Here is a 21,781-nt window from a genome sequence, read left to right on the forward strand (position 1 = left end):
ATCCCTGGAACGGTTGTCTGGGGTTCTGTAAGAGAGCAGGCTGAACAAGCCATGGGAAGCCAGCCAGTAAGCAGCACTCCTCCATGGCCTCTGTGTCAGCTCCTGCCTCCAGGTTCCTGCCGTGGGTGAGTTCCTACCCTCACTGTTCTTCCTGATGAACTGTTATATGGAACTGTGAGCAAAATGAACTATTTCCTCCCCAGGTTGTTTTGGTTATCATGTTTCCTAAGTAAGACAACAAATAATAAAATGGCAGATAGACGATAGATGATAGACAGATGGGCACACAGACAGATGACAGATAGATAGACACACAGACTGATAGGGCTGGTAGTAAAGGCAAACAGACTTATCTAGATGGACAGCTTAGATAATCAGAATGAAGAACCCAAGGTTGCTTTGGGAAGCAGATGGTTAGGACTAGAGGTAGGCAGAAGCCTGCTCCTTTCCCAGATGTCTCCTCCCGATGCGCTGGACTGTAGAGTCTTTGTGAGGTTGCAGTGCTGTTCATGATCATCAGATTCAGCTATACAAACACTGAGGAGTGGGAGGCTGGAGATGAAGAGGTGGAGGGAGTAGAAGTAGACCTTACTATGCACCCCGGGGTTCCAGGATCCCCAGGGACAGCACAGGCAGTGCAGGTCTTCATAGACACCAATTAATTTCTTCAAATACCAAATGATGCCGTCTCAATGTTAGAATGAAAAGGATGAGTAAAACCCATTGCCGGTATGCTCGAGCTTCTGTAGAAAGGATCCGCTGGCAGGCTGCAGATGACCCCTTACCAGCATGCATTAATTCATGAATGGGCCTGAGTTCTCCATCCCTGTGAGCTATACCATTTCACATGCCGATGAAATCCAAGAGGAAGCCCCTAATTTCCACTTCGGAAAATGCTCACTGTGAAAATGCATTGGGAATTTAGCCAGAAGGAATTTTTATGTTAATTTCTGTTATGGAGAAAGGGTAAGGGAATGAAGGGGGGAAAAAAAACTAAATTAAATCATTTCAAGACCAAATAGTCACTAGAGTCATTTCGTTTTCTTTCGAGAAAACAAGCCCCCAGATGTGCCCGGTAACATCAGAAAAAATCATGCAGACATTTCTGCTTTGTGGAAATCTCTATGGGCTGGGAGTGAGGGTCAAACACTGAGGGAACTGCACGTGAGGCAGGAGTGCATAACAGGGCTTTGTGAGCTCCGTGATGAGTGATGGACTCAACCACCCAAACTCCTAGTGGCCATCCTAGAAACTGAGGATCTTTGGCTAGCTAGTTAACTCCTGACCAATGTCTAATTGATTTTGTTCAGCCATCAAACAAGAGTGATGCTACATTTACTAATTGGGGGGGTGGAGAATCTTAAAAGTTATAGAAGCCTATAGAGACTTGAAACTCATGAAATTTACACTGTCTGGGAAGTTCTCCTGGAGGGAACCACACCCATTTTCAAGGGCACCACCTTTACTGCTCCCCATGCCTGAGGGCAAAGCGAAATTGCTCCCACAGTGGCCTGTGCTGCACAAAACCTGAAATACTGTTAATTCACACAGAATGTTTTCTAAGAAAGCTGCCTCTGGCCTACATCAACTTTACAGTCAAAAGGGTACCTCATTCAAGGCGCTTGAGAGTCAGTGTTTTCCCTCTCGCTTTGCTTTGTTTCCCCAGCGGCCTTCACAGCATGCCCTCCCCTCCTAAGCTCTGACAAAAGCAAACTGAGAGTCTGGGATGAATGGACAACAGTAATGTGCCTGTTTTTCCAGGCATGAAGACCTGATTTGGGCCCACAGAATCCACATTTAAAAAAGGTTGGGCACAGTGGTGCACACTTGTAATCCCAGCACCAAGGAGAAAGAGACCATAAGGTTGCTGAAGCTCACCGCTCAGCTAGTCTCACTTTAACTGGTGAGTTCCAGGTCAGTTAGATTTCCTTTTTCAAAGATGATGGATGGCAGTGTTGAGGTTAATACCTGAGGCTGTTCCCTGGCCTCCACACACATGGGCATACACAGCTGTACAGGTAGGTCCTCCTGAACACCCATGAGCTTACACACACACACACACACACACACACACACACACACACACACGCACACACACACACGCATGCATGCACATATATTCACACACACATGCATGCACATATATTCACACACATACATGCACATATATTCACACACACATGCATGCACATATATTCACACACACATGCATGCACATATATTCACATACACATGCATGCACATATATTCACACACACATGCATGCACATATATTCACACACATGCATTCACACACATTCACATACACACATGCATACACACACATTCACACACACATGCATGCACACACATACACACATGCATACACACATTCACACACACATGCATGCACATACATACACACATGCATGCATGCACACATATACACATGTTCACACACATGCATGTTCACCCCCTCACACACACAAATGTGAAAAAGAGGAAGAGAAGGCTGATGAAAGAATGAATGGATGGAAGACCTGTCTTTCCACAAGATTCTTACTTATAAAAGGAAAAGATCAAAGACCCAAGACTTTCATCCGAAATAACCCAGCGGTGCTTGGCAGAAGTTTTGAGGAGACTGCATCTATCATCATAGACCTAACAAGCCACAGTCCTGAGAGATAGTGCTTTGATGATTCCCAGGGTTACCTTCCTTGGCCAACACTATGTAACCCTTAGTGGGAGGTGAGTAGAGTCAGCCTTTCACCAGGACATGCCCAGTTGTGCAGGTGGCTAGGTTTATAAGAGAGCTCTCCAGTTCCTGATGGCCCCTGAAGTTGGCTGATTTGCTCAGAGCCTTAAAATAGAAACCAGGAGCTAGAGGACTGTTGTGGTTTGCCCTGGAGTTGTCTGTATTTTGATGCTAACTCCATTGCCCCAAGGATGGCTGCCTAGTCAGTACTCAGGATTCAGGTGACTTCACCAGAACCTTCTCCCCATTTAATTTGTAAAATACAGGTGAGGGCAGGTACAGGATAGAAGGAGGCCTATCATTGAACAAGAAGGAAGGATGGGTGGGAGAAAAGTTCGAAGGAAGAAGAGGACACTGGAACAGAAAGGAGGAAGAGACAGGAGGGACAGGGAGGGTAGCCACGGTGGAGAGAAAATGGAAGCTGACATTAAAATTCCACTCTGTGCATTTACAGGTTTTATTAATGTTCTTAAGTGATGCATGTATACTGGCTTTGCATGTTTAGGTGAGCAAGATATCAATTGGGTCAAAGGTTATTGTGTCATGTGTTCTTTCATGTCTAGATTTAAGTGTAAGGGAGTGTGGGGCGGCTGGCCTGGGCCGCCACGGAGTTGGGATGTGTGTTTCAGGCAAGATATCTAGCAATATCTTAGGGCACTGTGGTGACGGATCAGGTGGGGTAAAGACAGCATTTTATTTTTTATATTTTTACAACAGAGGGCCAATGCATCAAGACTGAACACCAGACTATTTAAGGTGAGCGTGCACTGCCAGGACATTTTTCCACAGTTGCTATGGTCTTAAAGTGCCTTAAAATGGGTGGGCTAATCCTTAGTCACCTACATGACAGAATTAAGAGGTGGGGCCCTTGGGAGGAGATAGAGTTTGAGGTCAGAGCCTTCTGGGTAGGATGAGGTCCTTTTCAGGGCTTTACCAAAGGCTTCATGGAGGAGCTTCACTCCCTCCCACTCCTTGGTCTTTCTGCCACAGCTGGGCATTATCCCAGCAGACACTGCAACCAGATACTGTCTTAGAAGCAGACATTCATCCTGCTAGACATCAAGACTGTGTGCACACAATCCTTGGACTTCCTGGGTTCTAGAACCTCGAGAAATAAAGTAAATTTGTTTCCAGACCATCCAGTTTTAAACGGTGGTGACAGACTGAGGCACTGCCTTCCGTGATGAGCTTGCTCCTTCCGTGATGAAGTGAGCCAGTAGGTGAAGGTTAGCTACGTGTAAGAAAGCCTGCAAGGAGACAGAGTGACATACTCCCATCGACATTTTACTTCTGAGCAACATGAATATGGAGAGTGTCTTCAGAGCCTTCTGTTCCTACCGAACCTGCTTCTGAACTGGATCAAATCTGCAAACAGACCTTCTAGGGATATCGACCGTTGATGGACTTATTTAGTGACTGGGAAATCAATGGCAATCACAAGGCCTGAGGCCCCAGCAATGAACAGGACTACTCTCTGTCTTCACACTTGAAGTCTGTCAGCTGAAGACAGGGGGAGAAAGAATAGCAGAGCAAAGGGTGGAGAGGTGGTAAAGTGCCTGCCTAGTTCTCATGAGTACCTGAGCTTCTTGCCCGGCGCTCACATAGAAAAGTTAGGCATAGTCCTATACATCTATAACTCTGTGGAACAGCAGGGCAAGTGAATACAGACAGAAGGATCAGCAGAGCTTGCTGGCCATCCGGTAGAGCCCACAGGTGAGCACCAGGTACTAAGAGAGATCCTGTCTCAAAACATAAAGTGAAAAGCAATATGGAAAGACATGATGCCAGTCTCTGGCCTACACACATGCACACACACACACACACACACACACACACACACAACACACACACGCACATACCCACTCACATGCACACTCATGTGCACACACACACTCGCACACTCCCAGGCATGGATATGAACACACACAAGCACAATCACATGCACACTTGTGTGTGCACATGCACTGGAAGGCTCACAGGCACACACACAAGCACACTCATGTGCACACACACTCTCATGCTCACAGGCACACACACAAGCACACTCATGTGCACACACACTCGCATGCTCACAGGCACACACACAAGCACACTCATGTGCACACACACTCGCATGCTCACAGGCACACACAAGCACACTCATGTGCACACACACACTCGCATGCTCACAGGCACACACAGGCATGATACAAGGGAGAGTTAAATGCTGTAAAGATCCCTGTACCGTCTCCCATACCTGCCACACCCAAACTCACCATCCCAGGCCACGTGCCCTCTGTGTCCGATGCCATTACTTCTTCCTAACTACACTGCTTCTTCCACCCTGTGCAAGGATCAGTCATAGGTGTCAGCTTTACTGGATGGGCTTTTAGAGGAGTGAGGCATCTCTGGGCAAGTCTGTGTTCCCAGAAGGAATGGCACAAGAGTTAATGGGGACCGTATTCACTGTGGGCTCCTACTGGGTCTCTTAAACAAGCACATCCCCCACCCCCATGGTACCAGTTATATCTTTCAGGCTGTGACCAACCACATCTTTGACCAGAAGGAGTTGCAGAGAGGAACTACTTACCCTGACTCATAATTGTGGTACCAGTCCCACCGTGTCAGGAAAGGTCTGGTAGTGGGAATAGCTCTCAGCTATGGTCACATGAACGCAAGACTGCTCTCTACATTTGGGTGGATTGGGAAGCAAGAAGACCTGGAGAAAGGTTGGTTATGAACCCCAAGACCTGCCCTCCCAGCAGCTCACCTCTAAACAGTTCTAGAACCCCCAAAATTAGGACATGTGCTCCAACACACATGAGGGACATTTTGCATCCAACATAAAACACATCTGGAGAAGAGAGGACTCAAAGGTAAGGTTGAAGTTGAGTGAGCACAAGTTGGCTGGGAATTGGACATGGAGGTAGATAAGAGTCAAGTTTCCCCAAGCCAAGCTCTGCCCAGGGAGTCTCTCTACCTCCTTTGCTACCTGCTGTATCCCGAACAGGAACGTGTTGTTATTGGAGGCAGGAAAAAGTGAGACACAGAGAAGAGACAAGAGATGATGACGTCATCAAGGAAGCTTATTCACACCAGATTCACACCACATTCAAGTGTCACACTGTGTCTGCAGGTTCATCCCCCTCCAGCAACTCACTATTTATATCACTGACACCACTCTTCAAACTGTGCTGTGCGTGTGCGTGCCTCACCTCCCTGACCTGAGGGTTAGTCTCTGTTCATTTCCTGACTGCTAATCAATCACTGTAGTTTAACAAGCACTTAGCAAGTAGCTGTTAAATAAATGGCAGGAGTGTGGTCCCTGTTTTCCTCCATGTTTCAACCAGAGGTGAGAAATGAAGAACGTGATAAAACTGGATTCACAATATAGTGTTCCCCTGCATTGCACAGCATGTCGGGGAAGAGCTTCTTCAACTTAGAACAAGACCCATGGCCTCAAGCAGAAACTTACAGACTCTTACCTGGAGGGACATGATAGACCATCTTCACTGAAATACACACACATTTTATATATATATATATATATATATATATATATATATATATATATATATATATATATAGAGAGAGAGAGAGAGAGAGAGAGAGAGAGAGAGAAAGGTTTGGTACCATCACTCAAACTAGGCTAACATGGCACTAGGTCTGAGACTGTACGATCTATCTTTAAGGGATATGTATTGAGTAATAACGTCACTTGGCATTTATTACATTGTCTCGTATGAAAAAGCAACCCTAAAAGAGTTTAAGATGTTTTTCACAAACTTAAATATTCTCCCAAGAAGCATGTTTTCCCTAGAATTTGCTCAGCTAACACTGTCACCCCAGGGCATGAAGATTAAAAAAACGTTGTTGCTCTTGGAGAGATCACAAGCTCTTCAGTTAATATTCTCTCGTGATAAGAGATGAGTCAAGGGATGCTGGGAAACGGGCCTCGGAGAAACTGCAAAGGGGGAAACACTGGACTGGGAGGTGAGGACAGCAACCCTGCCGCTGAGCTTCCTGTCACTGAGACAAGCACTGAGATCCGTGGGGGGGGGGAGAGAAGATGTTTGCCCTGGATTTGTTCTGGATCTGAGCCTGGCAGGTGAGCCACACAGCATGGTCAGGAGTGCGTGGCAGAACAAGACTGCTCCCTCCATGGCAATGGACTGAAAGAGATGGGAAGAGAAAGGAAGGATTTGGGCAAGGTCTGAGTCACCCCAAGGCCTCCTACCAGGCTCCACATCTTAAGGTTTCCACCAACTCTAAATGAGGCCAAGCAGTAGGGCTTGGGAAGACATCAAGAACCGAGGACAGTTGGCAGGGGATTGAGAAAGGATTGAAGGAGTTGAAGGGGTTTGCAACCCCATAGGAACAACAATATCAACCAACCAGAGCTCCCAGGGACTAAACCACCATCCAGAGTACACATGGGGGGGCCCATGGCTCCAGCTGCATATGTAGCAGAGGATGGCCTTGTTGGGCACTAAAGGGAGGAGAAGCCCTTGGTCCTGCCAAGGCTTGATGCCCCAGTGTAGGGGAATGTCAAGGTGGAGAGGCAAGAAGGGGTGGGTGAATGGGAAGAGGAAAAAAGAGGAGAAAAAAAAGAAGAACGGGAACAGCTCCGTTACCTCTACAGAAAACCCATAGTGGCCAGTAATAAAACCAATCAACAGACAAATACTATTTCCGGAAGCTTGACCCACTCACCTAAAAACAAAAGCCAAAAGTCTTTGAGTTGAACAGTTCGGGTATAGTATTGCAGTCGACTGCGAGGTTTGGGGCTAGGGACACTGCTTTACGGCAGAATGCTGGCCTAGCCAGCGCCACGCCCCGGGTACCATCCCTAGCATGCCTGAGAGCAAGAAGGGATCGCCAGGTTCTTCTGCCTCTCCTTGGGTGTCTTTCTCTTCACCGATGACTGATTCCGAGGATGAGGAATTTTGATTTGGGGCTTATCCCCTGCAGTCGCGCAAAGCCGTCACCGCCAGAAAGCTCCCAGTGGTCAGACAGAACTGCTGGCAAGAGAGGTTCAGGTGAAATCAGGTTCGCATCCCTGAAAGGGAAGCAACAGGACAAGGTGACTTTTGTAGTCTGGCGTGATCTACTGGTACCCAGCAGTGGAGGCTGCGTGCTGAGCTGGGAGGCAAAGGGCAGAAGCCAAGTAGTTAGTGCCGCTGCGTGCCTGCGGCAGTGTAGAGAAACAACAGGGTGAGGAGGGAGGAGGCACAGAGCGGTCTGTGGAACTTCCCTGGTCTAAAAAGGAACAGATGAGGAACAGAGAAAAAATTCAAAAGGGGAGGCTGGGAGTGGGGGTCAGTGCGCATAGCCACAGACAGCAGAGGCCCCTCTGCTCCTCCACTGGTATCACGACTTCGAACTTAGACTTGAGTAAGGTTGCATAGATGAGGTGTTCTAAGCTCTGAATTTTTTTTCCCAGAAGTCACGCTGCACAGAACAGACATAAGCAGAGGTCAGAAGTTCTGTCTCCCGGCTCGGTCCCTATGTAAGCAAATATCCCAGCTGCGTCGCTATGGAGACAGCACCATCGCACCATCGACCTAGGTGGGGTTGGCATGGCTTGTGACTTTTATAACTAATACAATCTGAGTGAAAACTAAATGTGGTACTACTGGGGAGAGTCTTCAACCGTCCCTGGGTCTCTGTCTCTCTGTCTCTGTCTCTCTGTCTCTCTGTCTGTCTGTCTGTCTGTCTGTCTGTCTCTCTCTCTCTCTCTCTCTCTGTGTGTGTGTGTGTGTGTGTGTGTGTGTGTGTGTGTGTGTGTGTGTCTTTGGAAGTACGGTCGGCCTGATGAGATGAGCGATGGCAGCCTTTGCTGTTGAAAGCCATCAGGTTTGCCGTCAGTCATCACGGAGAAGCCGGCCTGAGGTGGTTCACAGCTGTGGATAGCTACCCGATTTTAAGGGTCATCAAATTTTGGTAAATTAGTCTTTCCTGCAGGAAGGCACTCCTTGCTATTCTTGATTAAAAATAGTCTTGTTTGCCCAGAACATTTGACTTGTGATAATGTAAAAATATTATACTGAGACATGCTTTTGGGTTTAAGGTTGTTAACTATTATTGTTTTCAAATATCGAATGCGAGTCCAAGTGAACTGGAGGTACCTTTTCCCAGTCTCTTATATCTTACTCCTGTCAGCCCAGAAGGAACCCAGAGGCTGCAGGGGGAGGCACAGATGCTGGAGTAATGTGGTAACCGAGACAGCATTGCAGAGAAGGACAGGAGAGGGATTCCAAGCCTCCCCTGAGGAGAACCACCCCTCTCCAATCAACTGTTTAAAGGAAGAGCTGATGGTTAAAATAGAGAGGACCGGATCAAAGCCATCCAGTGATTTTGGAGGATGGTGACCAGATACCTAGAATTTGGGGGAGGACCTATCTCAAAAGAGCCAGCAGGAGACCTCGGGTTTAAAAGCTCCCGAGTTAGCATGGAATTCTGTGGCTATTCCTCCTCCACCTCCCCTGCTGGAAATCCACTTTTTATGCTCAGACCGACTAAACTGAAGGCCTTCAGTCACCAAAAGAACAAGGACAATGGGTAAGAGTGTTTCAAAGAGACTGTCCGGATTTCTGGGGGACAGAGATGGGCCTCATCATCAAAGCTAATAAATTCTACCGCCATGGCCCTATGAAGGGCGGTAGTAATGACCCGAAAAAACCAATGCTGGTGAGCGCTGAGGGCCAGGCTCTGTGCCAAACGCTTTAAATGTCAGGTCTCATCTTAAACTCAAATGCTATCATTTTCAGCTTTTTTACAGAGAATGATTCTGAGTAGCAGGGAATTGAAGCACTTTGCCTGAAGTCACACACACACACACACGCAGCTAAGTAGGGACCCCGCCTTGGTTGGCAGTCAGCCCCGGTGTCACACTGCCCCCTGCAGGGTGGTTAGGGAGGAACAACTTAGGACCAGGGTGGCAGTATGTGCTGACCTCCAACACGCATCTCAGTTACTTCTTGGTTTCTCCGCGGGGTGTGTTATGTTCGTGCTACACTTGAAATAGAAGGGGCTCGGAAGGGTTAATGACTGACCAGCCGGGGTACTGGTCAGGGCACTGCAAATTCAGCCAATGATGACTGCTTATGAAGCAAATTGCTTCTCACTGAGCCTCAGAAAAGGATTTTCACATGTAAGACATCAAGATACCTGACAAAATATCGGCTCACTTGGTGAACGGATGTTTGTTTCAGCTACCATGAGAGCTACGTGTAGAGTCGTTCCGTGACGTGAGTCGTTCAGTGACGTGGGAACTGTGTAGCCGAGGCGTGTGTGCTCGGGTGTACAACTTCCTCCTTGTCCTCCATCCACCTGCCCATCACCCCAGTACATTCTCTCACTGGTCATAAGGGCCACGCTGCTCTAGCTTCTACTTCGTGAGCTCGGTCTTTTGGAGAAGGATGTGCCACCATCTGCGCATGTTGACGATGAGCTGAGTGAGCCTCGGGTGGGCTCCTGTTGTGCGCATGTCAGTACATACTAAGGTACAGGTCGCTGGAGTCTCCGTGCTGAAAGCAGGGGTCGTGGTCTTCAAGCCGCATATTCTGCAAGCCTCCTCATTTGCCTTCAGGTGAAGCAAAAGGATACTTTTCCTTCTGCCGCGTGGGTGGGGGCGCCAGGAGAAGCAGGCACGTTTGAAAGTCCCTCCGGTGAAGCCGGTACCACCAGCTCGCTCTACCTCCTCGCAGCACATACGCATCTTTCTGTTACAGCCTAGCAGCCCATGAGACTGCCACCTCTGCAGGGTGGGCCTCGTGTGCGACTGTAGGCTGGGAGTGCGCATTCTACCTCTGCTGTGTTCTGTTCACGTGGACTATGACACAAACAGTGCCCTTCACAACAGTACAACTAAGTGGCCTTTGGGACACACTCAGCCCTGTATGGAAATTACATAGAAAAGGCTGGTTTGGGTTGCTCCCATTCAAAAACAAAAGGGCTGTCTGTGAACTCGAAGCACTGAGCACTGTGTGGGGGTTTTAGGATGGCAAATCCTAGGCGGACCATTCCACAGAAGAGACCTCGGACGAGGCTTCGAGTGTCTAGTCAGCCTCCACAGGACTGTGGAAAGCATCTGCATGAGTAGGTGTCTAAAGTATTCTAAATAGAAGAGGGACAATAGACAGCCCCAGAAGAAGGAGGCCCGTCTCCCTGCTGGAAGGATCCTCTTCTTCCGTCTTCACGTTTGGAAGCTTCTGTCAGGCCTCACGTGCCAAAGCACAAAAAGACTCGGGAAGTCTAAATGCCGGTAAAGGACTCACTTGAGGGATCTGTTTGGTTCGCTGTAATTTTTGGAAAGTCCCCCACTGTGAGGTGGATCTGATCTGGTCTAGAAAGCCTTTCCTCCTCTTTACAGTAGCAAACAAGAAGTCAAACGACAAAGCAGGAAGAATAGAAGGCGCTAGAGGGCGTTGTCCTAGAGCGCTGCCATCAAAATTTGGCCGCTGCTCAGCTGCTGACAGTCTCCTAGAAAAACCTTCTAAGACTAACACATCTCGTTTTCACAAAGAAGCTGAAAATCCAGACGGTTTGGGTGAAATTTTCTAATTTCACTCTACAGGGCAAACAACAACAACAAAATACCCCCGGTCAGAATTTTGTCTTCGGGGCTCGAATTTGCAATGCCACAGGACAGACAGCCTGTCTGCAGAAGGGAAAGGGGTGGGTGAAGCCCATGCTTGTACCATGTCTCCCTGGAGAGCGGGCAGGTACTGGGTGATGGAAGATGAAGAAATACAGGGAGAGATAAGTTGTGCTGAGAGTGTGAGACAGCAGGCCACAGTGGCGTCCCTTCGTGTGATGCTCTGAGGGAACCACAGGGTCCAGGTTCTAAGCACTGCAGGGAGGCCGGCATGACCCTTTCTCCACTGAAAGGCTAAGGATAGGAGAAGCACTCTTTGGGCAGCAGGAGCCTCTGTGGTGAGGACGTTTTCCCTAGAGGGTACGTGGAGACTCTTGGGTCCAGGAAGCAGGGAAGCCGTTCTCGGGAAGGAGCAGAGACTTACGAATTAGGAACTTTCCTCGGCCCCAGGAAAAGTCACACTGCCATACAGTTTCAAGTGTATTTTCCTGACAAAGATGTAACTTTTGGTTCACCTTTGATGCCAACCGTGTCTTCAGATGCACCCTCTGACAGCTTGTTCATAGGGATTTTAATTTTAACACGGGTTTAGTTGTACAACAAACCACTAGATGCCCTAAAACAATGACAGGTACAAGTGCAACAGAGAAAGAATTGGGGGGATTATATGTTAAAGGGAACGGATGGAATAACACCTAGATCTCGCTTACAGACGTCCCTTAAATGACAGAGAAGCCACAGAGCAAGTGTCAGGCTTTCCAAAATGAGAAGAACCCTTACACATCATGGTTTTTTGGTTTTTTGTTTTCTCTTTTTTTGCTCAACACACTTGGTTATCCCAAAGGACTTCATCAACAAAGAGACCCAGCCCTGTGATAAAGTGACTGCGGACTCAGAGCAGACAGTGTCTAGACTGAGCCGCCTCTGTGCGCAGGTGCAGGTCAAGCCAGGTCACGCCCAGGCCCTGTTCTATGCAGCCGTGGCTGGTGCAGGAGGAAGGCCGCGGAGGACACACCCCAGGGAGGAGTACTGCTTCCCACCACTGTTTGGGCTCCGTGCGTTGCTGGTTTTTGGGGCAGACCAGACCTGAGCGGCTGTGTGCTAATGAGTGTGAACTTGAGAACATGTAACAAGCTGTCAATCATTTCTCAAATTTGGGACCTCCGCTCGGGCTGATAATTAGCCTGAATAAAGCTAAGGTGATGTTTTCAGTTGCTCCAGGCAAATCAGGCAAGCAACCAGAAATTACCATCAGTGGCCTGGAGTTAAAAAGCCGCATCCCATTCCCCTGCCTTGCGTAATGACAGATCCCGGGCTTTGCTGTTTGCCGGTTCTTTGAGCAGCCGGTCATGGTGGGGCTCATTACTGCGAAGGGAAGAACAACCTGTATTAAAAGAGCCAACTTATTTGGGGTGGAATTGACAGGATCCGTGGCGATGAAGTATCTGATTACAGATAAAAACGCCAACCTGCAAGAATGGCCAAGATGGCCCCTCCATCCCGTGTGCCCCGCGCATGTGCGGTTTAGCTCACCGCCCTGACCTCCCGGGAGAAAATTAATTCTGCTCCGGACAGAACATCAAACAACGGCGCTGGTCATCTTGTCAGGAAACAGAACTCCTCGTCAGCCGTGAGTGGGGTGTTTGACCAGCGTGTTTAGTAGCTGAATATAGAGTCGGTTCCACAGTCAGGGAAATAATGAATACTTGCAGAAGTTCGGGAGACAGTCTCTAAAAGCCACAGTTCCTTACACGGATCTCTAATATCCCCTCAGTGTTTGCATTCTGATCCAAGCTTCAACAATGTGGGGGGAGGGGTCGCGGAGCTTAATTTCCTGCACTGTTTGGCTTCTTTTATTAGCAAATACTTCACACAGAAGCCATACAAAACCCCGGAGCCGAACGGAAGGAAACGGAAACGTTAGAAAGGAATCGAGGATGTGGACTCTCGATGGGTTCTTGTATATCAATGTAAATTAGATAAAAACGGGCCTATTTTATTTTCCCGTTTCTTCTACCCAGCCAGTGAGAAGTTCACTGGAATAACGCCTCTCTCAAAACTGGTGCCTGCCAAAGGGTGTGCATGTAACACCGCAAACATCGATTTATTTCTTAAACAGGGATTGCGAGACACGGTGAAACTCACAAGTCTGTGCGTATATCGGAATGACCTTAGGATACAGATCTGCTGCTGCACGATACACGCTTGGATTTTAATTTTCTCAGTAAACATTTACTAGGTTCACTCAAAGCAGGGCTGACTTCCAAATCTGGAGGGACCCTGCCTTAGATGAGCCGTATTTGCCTGTACCTGAAAAGGCCTAAGAGGTATTTCGTCTGATGAAAGGAAAAAAATAAAATAAAATCACAGAACATCTTCAAAGGGATCTTTTCACTGGGAATCTATGGGTCTGTCGATCCCAGGATTCTCGAACACACTAAGTCTAACTGCTCCCTCTTCCACAATGGCCTCTGAGCCCTAGATGTGCAAGTGTTTTGAAGACGTATCCATGATTTTTACGTGAAATGCTCAGCACTGCCTGCGTAGCATTGGTGAGCGAGGCAAAGGTGCCCTCGCTATTCTTTACAAAAGCAGCGTGAAAGCTGTCAGAATCAAACAGATGCTTCTACCAACCCTGACGACACAGAGGGAATTAAACCAGGAGGCTGTGAAGGAGAGGGTCTTATGCGTGGCTGCCTGATGGAAACCATCGGGAAAGACTCTTCGCCAGGGCCACTACCCACACGGAAACCACCACAGCCTTCTTCAAAAAGTACCTGCCCAGCAACTAGTTGTTCCACCTTGGCGGGAGACGGTCCTGAAGCTAGCCCCTTCAGCCTGGGTGATTGGTTCATAATGTCTGCGGGCTCCTCTTCAGTTTTGTCTTTTAAAACTCCCCTTCACACTGGAGGTGAACAGTTGGTAGAGAAGTTGTTCTAGCTTGCAGCCCCGAGTTAAGTCAGCAGCGTTGTAGGAAACTGGACTATGGAGGGTCAACAAAGCTGACTTGAAGATGCCGTCTCTCACAGTGCCCTTTGCTTGTCCTGGTTTGAATATGCTTGGCCCAGGGAGTGGCACTTTTACGAGGTGTGGCCTTGTTGGAATAGGTGTGTCACTATGGGTGTGGGCTTTAAGACCCTCACCCTAGCTGCCTGGAACTCAGTATTTTGCTAGCAGCCTTCAGATGAAGATGTAGAATTCTCAGCTCTTCCTGTATCTTGCCTGCCTGGATGCTGCCATGTTCCTGCCTTGATGATAATGGACTGAACCTCTGAACCTGTAAGCCAACCCCAATTAGATGTTGGCCTTGTAAGAGTTGCCTTGGTCACGGTGTCTGTTCACAGCGGTAGAACCCTAAGACAGGGTGCATGCTGAAAAGCAGTCAAACAGTTCACACCCATCCCCAGCCACACAGACAGCACCTGAGGGCATGCATGCCCTGCACCTTTTGCTGTCAGGACTTCTCCTCCACCTCCCTGAGCTTCACGTACCCAGCAGTGCAGTGCGACCCACCACTTCCCCTCTTCGAGAATTACCTCCCATGTATCTCACGCATCAAAGACTACCTGTCACCCGAGGCTGCTCCTTTTTCACTGGCTTCCCTGTCTTCCACGGTTCTCAGTTTGTGAAAGCGTCACCGTGTCGTGTTCACAGTGGCGCGTGGTGGAACAATCGATCTTGTCCAGGGGTCTAGCTTGGGAACTAACACCGGCTTGCAAAGAAGGCGCATGCGCTCAGAGCCTTGCTTATCCCTTCAATGTTCCAGCTTAGTCCCAAACGGGATCTGCGTTCTGGTTGCGAGCTGCTTGTGTGTGTGGCTGCAGCTGCTATGGCGCCATTACCAACCCAAAGTGTGGCTTTCACGCCTCACATCTCCCCCCACTCCCCTACCGCCGTTCCTAACTTGATGCCCTGGCTTATAAATTTTTATTTCACCCCAATCATCTTTTAAAGTCGAAGTCTTCCATTTTACTTTAGCCGTTTCGGCTGGAACACTGCGTTTGGAAAAGAAAACGCTTATAGAAGAGCTGAAGGTTAAATCAGCTTTATTCTGTAAACAGTGCCTAAATTATCATCTCCTCCCTTAACAGCCCAATTAGTGAGTTACAACAAAATCACAAAGCTGGAGAGATTTAAAACGTGGGGCTAGTGCGCCACCTGCTGGTAATAAATAAAGGTCGCTTTGTCAACAGCCACAAAAGCTACTTCCGACCATGTCTCCCCCCGGGGGTGACATTTATTCCTTTGAAATTGTCGTTCATGAATATCTGGTATGATTCAGACCCTGCAGTGGCACAGAGATACTTGAGAGTGGCAGGTTTCATCCTTAAACCCGAGTCGCTTGCACTCCGGGAAAAATTGTTCTTATTTATCCAACAACCTCCAGAAAGGTCTGTAGCCAAGTATAGAGGACTCTGTGTGTCCATGGAGCCGACTTCATTTCAGAGGTGGCCCTCTGAAGGATGAGGCCTTGAAGGATGCGGAACTGTCATGGGAACAAAGTGAGAAACAGCAACGCAGAGTATTGGGGACAGTGCATGCCTTTGACAGGGGCTCACAGTGCACACACATTCAGATTGCATGTTGGAGGCAACTTGGACCCAGAGAGGAGTAAGCATGACGGTGGTGCTGTTCAGCCTCGTGTGAGAAATATCACCTGTGTGCATTATAGAGGACAGCGGGAGAGTGGTGAGGGCCAGGAGTGTTACACGCAGCAGAAGGGACACTGCAGAGGGTGTGGCCGCATCAGAACCAGGAGTGTGGAGACCTGCCCAGTAGATCACACTAGCGGTTTGGATGTGGACTCAGAAAGACGTCAGACTTTTGAAAGACATTTTAGGCTACATGGCTGCCAATAAAACCATTAAACATTTCTTTAAACAAGCTCTGCTTTCTAATGTAGCCCTTTCCCCCCTTTGCTCTTGGTCGTAGGGACATAAGGCATCCTTCGCTGTATAGACTCAAGCACGGGATAATAGGCTGAGCGTAGAGACTTTCAGAAGCTATTGCGCTCAACCGAAACAACATTCTGTGAGAGCCCAGAGACACTGACCTGTATCAGCAGTCCCTGAGCTCTCCATAAAGGAAACGGCAAATTCCAGTACTCTCAGGAGTTTGGGTTACTCTGACTCCTTTGTTGATGGAAGCTTTAAATGAGCAGCTATGATAATAAACTGTGAAATTGAATATGGTTTTTAAAAAGAGCTACATTTTGTCAAGAGGGCATCAAGGCCAAGGTGCACGCTTGTGTTCCTTTGTCAACAACTGTTAGTACATACGAACTGTCACAGAAGACAAATATGTTAAAATAAAAAGTATTGCTGTTTCTTTTAGGAATAGAAAGTCCTATCTACCAAAGTATATATAGCCTCACATGTATGGAGGTGTGGTGGCTTGATTAGAAATGCCCCCATAGATGCGTGTGTTTGAATACTTGGTCCTTAGGGAAGGACACTATGAGGAGGTGTGGCTCTGTGGGCTAAGTGTGACCTTGTGAGAAGTGTATCCCTGTGAGGGTGTCCTTGGAGGTCTCAGAAACTCAAGCCAGTTTGCAGGCTTCATGTTTTCGTACACGTTGTAAAGGTTACCCTTGTGTCGTTCCTTTGAATGCCGACTTCTCTGCCCTCGGATCTTGTTGCAACCTGGACAGTGCTGTGTTTATACTTAGGAGCTCCTCCCTCCAGTTTCTATAAACATTGTTCCTCATTCATACTCTACCTTGCCAATAAAAGCCAATGAGCCGATCCAGAACTTTAAAGAGAATAAGGTAAGACTTCTGATTCTAGGAGGGATGGAGAAAGGGACAGGAGGAGAAAGAGGGAGTCATAAAGAGAGGTCAGGAAAACGTAAGGAGAGGACAGCGGGATCAAGAAAGGACAAAAAATGCAAGTGAGGTGGGAACGTTGTCTGGGAGGACGCCTGACCAGCTTGGAGGTTTAGAATGGAGAAATAATTACTCAGTGTTTGGTTCAAGGCAATTTTAGTAAATATTAGTCTCTGGGCATGGTTATTGGGGAATTAGCTGGTTAAGGAATGACTGCCAATGTACTAACTTTATGAGTCAATATTAACATAATTGACCCATCCAGCAGGTCCAGTTATTCAGGGTCCCGAAGAGGCGCTACCTGAGGGTCAAGGGGGGGGGGGAGAAAAGAAGGAGACCAAGCAAGGTTCTGTTGTCAAGGTCTCGTTTATTGAGAGGAATGGACAGCATTTAAAGCTCTGAGGCAGGAATAGAAACGGGAACTGAAGCTTAGGGTGGGGGAGTTTGGGAAGTGCCCAAGGATATAGGGTGAATCACTAAACTGCAAGATATCCTCCTTAAACAAAGAGGCAACAGTCTTCCGGGGACATGTTCTTTGAAAAGGTCGAACCCTTCTCAAGAATCTGCTCAGGGACATCCGGTGTTTGCTCAGGCTGAAACATCCTGTGATTGCTCCCGGAACCTTCCTGGGAGAGGCTTTTGTCCAACAATCTCATAATCTTACAGCAGCCACCTTAGGACTGAGCGCCCTGTGACTGCATAGCTCAGAATGGCTCCCTACACATAATAATAATAATAATAATAATAATAATAATAATAATAATAATAATAATAATAATAATCCTATACCAGTTCACTTCCTGCTGCCTGCCCATCCAGATGTAGAACTCTCAGCTCCTTTTCCTGCACCAAGTCTGCCTGCACGTTGCCATGCTTCCTGCCATGATGATAATGGACTGAACCTCTGAAACTGTAAGTCAGCCCCAACAAATGTTGGCCTTTATAGGAGTTGCCACGGTCATGGTGTCTCGTCACAGCAGTAAACCCTAAGACAGTATATAACATATACATACCCCTCAGCAAGAGTCTCCGCCCACGAGATACAAGCGTCTAGAAATACACAGCTTAAAATGCCTTCCTTGTTAAGCATTTGACCTGTGACAGCTGGACGCTAGGACCAATTGCCAAACTCAGCCTTTCAAAATAAGAGTGTAAACTCCCAGCTCTCAGGCACAGCCTGATGCCTTTGGCCATCCCCGCAACGTTGCCTGGCAACAAAGCCATGCTTCTCAGTTACAAACATACAATGTATAGGAACTTCAAAGCAAAGGCAGAGAAATCAAATTACTAACAAATTAACAGCCCAAACTATAAATATTGCAAAGATGCTCATGTAGGTCTTTCAAGGAGGACTAGATGTACATATATGCATTATTAAAGTTTCACTCTGTGCGTCATGTGGAGCATGATCTGTGGGAATAATCAGTTTAGAGAGCGTTTAAAAAAAAATAAAACAAAAAAACAGGGTCGTGAAGTGTAAGAGACCAGGCTTGACTGGACTGAGCGTGCAAATCCAGCACCTGAGAGGAGGAAGCAGGGAATTTGCAACAGCAAGAACAACCTGGGCTGTATAAGCAGATCCTGTTAGACAACAACAAAATAGGCCAAAGCATGTGACTGGTGTGTGGGCACCTGTGTGTTTGTCACCCATGTGCATGCATGTGTGTTTGCCTTCTATGTGTATGCACATGTGTGTTTGTCTCCTGTGTGTATACTCATGTGTGTTTATCACCCAAGTGTTCACACACATGTGTTTGTCTCCTATGTGTATGCACATGTGTGTTTGTCTCCTGTATGTCTATGCTCATGTGTGTTTGTCATCCATGTGTCCCATATGTGTGTTTGTATCCTGGGTATGCACATATGTGTGTGTCAACTGTGTGTGTCACCCGTGTATGGGCACATGTGTGCCTGTTACATGTGTATGCTTATGTGTGGTGGTTTTTTAGCATACTGACAAGAGGTTGGGGAGGAACCCAGTTGGTAAAGTGCTTTTTATACAAGAATAAGGATCTGAGTTTGATCTCTAATGGTCACACACAAGTCAGGCAAGACCGTACATAAGCCCATCATTGGTTAGGGACTCAGGGGTGGGGCCTCCCCGGAACTCACTGCTAGCATCCTAGGCAAGTCAGTGATCTCTAAGATGAAGAAAGGTTGAGGAAAACACTCATCTCTGACCTCCACATGCACATGCATGTACATACGTCTGCATGCATGCTCACCCGAACACATATGTGCACTAAAGGAACAGGGACATGCACAAGAGAGACACAATAGAATAAAGACGCAGGCCTAAAGTGACTCAGTGACAGTGTTGACCCTTCAACTGTCACCTGCGAACACAGTATAGTAACTGAACAGTGAGATGAGTTGTATTTGCTCCAAAACATATTTGTTCAAAAAATTAGAAGTTCTATTTATTTATTCATTTATTTCATGGTCTGTTTTTGGCAGACTGATTAATGCCTCTTGTAATTCTAGTGGTTAATTCTTGCCATCAGGAGACGTGTGTTTCAATCCTGTATTTTATATAATTTAAGTGCATTTCACGAATTGTAACGGGAAAGCAATGCAAGATTGAATTCCTTCCTAGACTCGTCTTTGGCTACACAGCTCTTCCTCAGGCTGCACACCCTGGTCTAGCAAACACTTTGTTTTAGGGAGGACAAGTTAACAAGTGAGGACGGCAGATGAGCAGGGTGTGTGGGGTTGCCACATCACACCAGGAAAGGGTTATGCCCATGACTGACTTCCTACAAACCATGGTACAGTGTGGCTGCATCCAGATGGGAGGAAACAAAGATCCACTCCTTCTTTGTGTTCTTAAAAAGCAAAGTTATGAGGATAGAGAGACTGCTCAGTGGTTAAGAGTACATGGTCCTCTTCTGAAAGATCCAATCAGAAGAGCCAAGTTAGTTCCCAGAATCCACATGGAGCAGCACACAACCACCCATGACTCCAGCTCCAGCACCCTCCTTTAGACTCTGAGGCATCTACACACACACACACACACACACACACACACACACACACACACACACACACTGAGGGTATCTACACACACACACACACACACACTGAGGGTATCTACACACACACACACACACACACACACACACACACACACACACACACACACACTGAGGGCATCTACACACACATACATAAACACACACACACACACGCACACACACACACACACACACACACTGAGGGCATCTACACACACACACACACACACACACATACGTACATCATTAAATGAAAAAACTAAAGCTACCTTAATTTCTTTAAATATTTTTATATAAGCAGCTCTCATTGCAAAATGGTTCTAAATTAAGCTGCGATTCACAGAGCTATGCAAATGTCAGTGCTGGTGGCACAGAAATGTTCTCAGCTATAAACAAACCACAGGAATATGCACCACAAGTGTTTAGAGACACAAGGCATCAGGTTTAAATCCATGAACCGGTTCATGAACAAGAGGATGAATGACAACCGTGTGAAAGAAGCACAGGATCCCACAGGACTCTCCCGGGGCAGCCCAATGGGCCGCCTACATGGCAGTTCACAGAGTTTGCTCTAGAAGAAGCCAGAGGTCTTTCTTGCTCCAATTCACGTATTTCCTCCTGATGCTTCTGTGGCTCCCAGTGGTGAATGATTAGAGTGAGAGATGGGAGTCAGTACCCGTTGACAGTAGTCTATGTCATACGTCATGTATGTGCACACGCATGAGCATGCACATGTGTGCCCTCTGGGCCCATGTGGAGGTCAAAGGCCAGCTCCCAGAGGACATGACTCCCCTTCCATTATGTGGGACCCCATTTTGGTTACTTTTCTACTGCTGTTATAAGACACCACGACCAAAGCAACTTATAGATTTTGTTGAGGGCTTATAGTTCCAGAGGGCTAGAGCCTGTGACCGTCATAGCAGGAAGGATGGCAGTAGGCAGGCACAGTGCTAGAGCAGTAGCTAAGAGTTTGCATGTTGATCCACAGGCAGGAGGCACTGGGAACACTGTAGGCTTTTGAAGCCTCAAATCCCAACCCCAGTGGCACATCTCCAGCAAGGCAACACCTAATCCTTCACAAACAGAACTACCTACTGGGAACCGAGTTTCTAGACATATGAACTTGTGGGAGCCGTCGTCATTCAAAACACCGCAGGTCTAGAATTGAATTTTGTTCGTCAAGCCCGGCAGAGATGCGTCCTGCTGGCCTGTCGACTGTCTCCAAAACACAAGCTGGACAGCCAGATTTGTGATGAGATTACATCATCTACAAATTTCAAATTTCAGGCGCCCAAGCAAGGTTTGAAACAGGAAGCTAAGCAGCAGTTCTTCCTGTCTTGGTCTCGGCTGTTGGAAAGCAGTGTGTAGAGACACTTAACCCTCCTGCCTCGGTGCTAAGGTCCAGGCTGGCAGAGTGTACCCCTTCTTTCTGGCATCTTGTTCATTCCCTCCCTGGAAAGCCATCCACCCAGATATGGGTTCCATGACCCAGTGTCCTATAGGTCTTCTGTCCAAACAGTGCTGCCTTACAAGAACCAGCTATTGCTACGGGCTTGACTTCATGGTCAGAATACTGGCATATCCTGGCCTAAAGCATAGTGGGGCTTCCCAGGATAGATCTAAAAAGGAAG

Source organism: Rattus rattus, chromosome 3 (genome assembly GCF_011064425.1).
Source record: "Rattus rattus isolate New Zealand chromosome 3, Rrattus_CSIRO_v1, whole genome shotgun sequence".
Classification (NCBI taxonomy): Eukaryota; Metazoa; Chordata; class Mammalia; order Rodentia; family Muridae; genus Rattus; species Rattus rattus.